A 3818-nucleotide genomic window follows, 5' to 3' on the forward strand; every position below is an offset into this window, starting at 1 on the left:
GGTAGGACCTGTGGAGAAGTGAATCAAAAGCGACAGGAAGATAGGCTGCAGGGGGAGGGGCCGGCTCCAGGCAAGCGGTGGAGCAGCAGAGCACAAAATCTGAACTTTTAAAAGTCTGCTCCACTGAAGGACATCACACCAGAGGCTAAGCAGGGATGGAGCCCTCACAGGGACAGTGTGGTCTCAGGTCCTGCGTGGTCACAGTGTTATGCCCAAATTCCAAGACCCCCCCAAAGACGACCACCAGAGTCCAGAGTCAAAGCCAAACAGCAAGGGTCGTTTATTACGAGTTCGAACCCGGACCTCCGCACACTCGTTGCCAGTGATGCTAAGAGGTCCCGAGCTCGGGATCACAACACCTTTTATACACTATTTTTGGGGAGGTAGGGACTTAGCATACACATAGTATCTTGTAACAAATCACCACATACTGCAGGAAAATCGAAAGGCAACTCTATGATATGACTGGCGTGCTACAGAGCGGGAAAAGGCTGGGAACAGATTATTGGTTAGGTCAAAGGGCTGTCATTCTTCAAACTGCTTAGTTGGCGCCGCTACGGTATGTGTCACCTCAGGATTGGCCAGGGTCTCCCTGTCAAGCTGCGGGGCTCCAGATGGTTATTATCTCTTGCACCCAGAGCCAGGTGGGGGGTCCAGGAGCAGTCATTCTGTCACGTCCAATTCTGGGTGGGGGTTTCTCTGGCACCAGATGGCTGTTATCTCTCAGCCCAGAGCCTGGTGGGGGGTCTGGGAGCGGCCACTCTGCCAGGTTCAATTCTGGGTGGGGGATGTGTGGTTACAGAGTGTCCATAGAAAGTCTGCTGGTGTTTTTCCATCTCCTCATGGGTTAGCAAGCGAAGGCACAGAAGCAGAAATAGCAGTAATGGTTATAATTTTATTCTTTAGGCATCTCAACAGAAGGACCAGGGGTGTGAGTGCAGAAGAGCTTGCAGGTATCAGAGCAGGGAAACCGGCTACAGGGATGCAGCCAAGGAGTAAGCTCTCAGCTCAGGGTTACTTTAAACTGTGATCCGTGGCACAGTCAGGACACTACTCTTTGACTGGGGGCTTCACAAGTAGCAGATCCTGGGAGACCCACCTTCCTCCACTAGAAGAGCAGAGCAGCATGAATCTGCTAGGTTTGGAGAATCCAAACGGGGCTGTGAGTCAGAGAAAGAAACACTCGATCACAGGCCAGTGGGCATGTAGTGCAGGGGGGACCTGGAAGACAGGAGTGATTGACCACTTTTCTCGAAGGGCACACTAAGAAGTGAGGCCTTGAGCTCTTGGCTCCTCCAGGCCAGACATTGGGAGGCCACCATCTTCATTCCCATCTTCCAGAGTTCTATGGAAAGCATTCAGGGAACAAAAGCTCCTGAGAGCAAACCGGCAGATTACTTAGCCAGGCCCCTGGCAAGGGCGGCACAATTCCACCTTGGGCAAAGACACTGGAGAATCACTATAACAGGTCCCTCCCCCAGATGATCAGCAAGAACATCAGCCAAGACCAAGCTTACTGATCAAGGCGAACAGCAGAATTCCAGAGCTACAGGAAACAAAGCATGGAATTCACAGCTTTCTCACCATGATTCTATAGTCTTGCAAAATTAATGAAATTTTTAAAATTTTATTTTTTTCTTATTCTGATTTAACTTTTCCTCTTTCCTCTTTTAACATTTTTAATTATTCACTTAAATGATACCTTACTAAAAAAAAATCTTGTTAAACTTTCATCACTATAGTCTTATTTTATCCTTCATTATATCTAACTTTATTTTTTGTATACATACAGGGTTTTGTTGTTTTTTTTATCTAAAAACTTTCAGGATACAATTTCTTCATCAAAAAATACCCTAAATCAAGCACAGGGCTTTGTTCTACTCTCCAGCCTGAGAAAATTCTCTCTAATTTCTTTTTCTTTCTTTTACCAACCAACATATCTTATCAATTCCTTTTTTAGAGTTTTTAGGGGTTTTTTGGTTTTTTTTTTTACTTTTCATCTTTACAGTGATATTCCATCCCTTCATCATGTTTACTCTAATTTTTGTATATATATTTAAGTTTTTCTTTCTTTAAAATTTTGGGAGGTAGTCTCATTCTAAGAGACCAAAATATACCGCAAATCAACTGGGTAGCTCTGTTCTATTCACCAGTCTAATATATATACATACATATATATATATATGTATATGTATATATTTTTTTCATTTAGTTTTATACCTTTTCATTTCCCCCTGATTTGGGGTCTCTTCTGATTTGGTTAGTGTACACTTTTCTGGGATCTTTGCCACCCTTTTAGTATTTTATTCTCTCATTCATATATTCGTATCTGGACAAGGTGGAAAAACTCACCAAAAAAAAAGAGAACAGGAAGCAATACCAAAGGCTAGGGGCCTAATCAATAGGGACATTGGTAATATGTCAGATCTAGAGTTTGACAATTCTCAGGGTGTTAGCTGGGCTCAAAAATGGCATGGAAAAAAAAATTAGAGAAACCCTGTCTGGAGAATTAAAGCCCTTTCTGGAGAAATAAAAGAACTAAAATCTAACCAAGCTGAAATCAAAAAAGTTATTAATGAGGTGCAATCAAAAATGGAGGGTCTTACTGCTAAGATAAATGAGGCAAAAGAGAGAATTAGTGATACAGAAGCCCAGATGAGAGAATAAAGAAGCTGAGCAAAACAGAGACAAACAACTATTGGACTATTAAGGGAGAATTCAACAGATAAGTGACACCATAAGACAAAACAAAATTAAAATAATTGGGATTCCAGAAGAAAAAGAAAGAGGGGGCAGAGGGTATATTGGGGCAAATTATAGTAAAGCATTTCCAAATATGGCAAAGGGAAAAAGCATTAAAATCCAGGAGGCACAAAGAACCCCCCTCAAAATCAATAAAAATGGGTCCATACTCCATCATCTAATACTAAAACTTACAAGTCTTAGTGAAAAAGAGAAAATCCTGAAGGCAGCTTGGGACAAGAAGTCTGTAACAGGGGCGCCTGGGTGGCTCACTGGGTTAAAGCCTCTGCCTTCGGCTCAGGTAATGATCCCAGGGTTCTGGGATAGAGCCCCACATTGGGCTCTCTGCTCAGCGGGGAGCCTGCTTCCCTTTCTCTCTCTCTCTCTCTCTCTCTCTGCATGCCTCTCTGCCTACTTGTGATCTTTATCAAATAAATTTTTTAAAAGTCTAAAAAATAAAAGAAGTCTGGGGCACCTGGGTGGCTCAGTGGGTTAAGCCGCTGCCTTCGGCTCAGGTCAAGATCTCAGGGTCCTGGGATCGAGTCCCGCATCAGGCTCTCTGCTCAGCAGGGAGCCTGCTTCCTCCTCTCTCTCTCTCTGCCTGCCTCTCTGCCTACTTGTGATCTCTCTCTGTCAAATAAATAAATAAATAAAATCTTTAAAAAAAAGAAGTCTGTAACGTACAATGGTAAAAATATTAGATTGGCAGCAGACTTATCCACAGAGACCTGGCATGCCAGAAAGAACTGGCATGATATATTCAGAGCACTAAACGAGAAAAACATGCAGCCAAGAATACTATATCCAGCTAGGTTATCACTGAAAATAGAAGGAGAGATAAAAAGCTTCCAGGAAAAACAAAAACTAAAAGAATTTGTAAACACCAAACTAACCCTACAGGAAATATTGAAAGGGGTCCTCTAAGCAAAGAGAGAGCCTAAAAGTAGTTCATCAGAAAGGAACAGAGACAATATAAAATTACAGTCACCTCACAGGCAATACAATGGCTCGAAATAATATCTCTCAATAGTTACCCTGAATGTAGATGGGCTAAATGACCCAATCAAAAGACACAG

This window comes from Mustela putorius, unplaced genomic scaffold (assembly GCF_011764305.1).
Source record: "Mustela putorius furo isolate JIRA1106 unplaced genomic scaffold, ASM1176430v1.1 tig00003846_pilon_pilon_pilon, whole genome shotgun sequence".
NCBI classification, from domain to species: domain Eukaryota; kingdom Metazoa; phylum Chordata; class Mammalia; order Carnivora; family Mustelidae; genus Mustela; species Mustela putorius.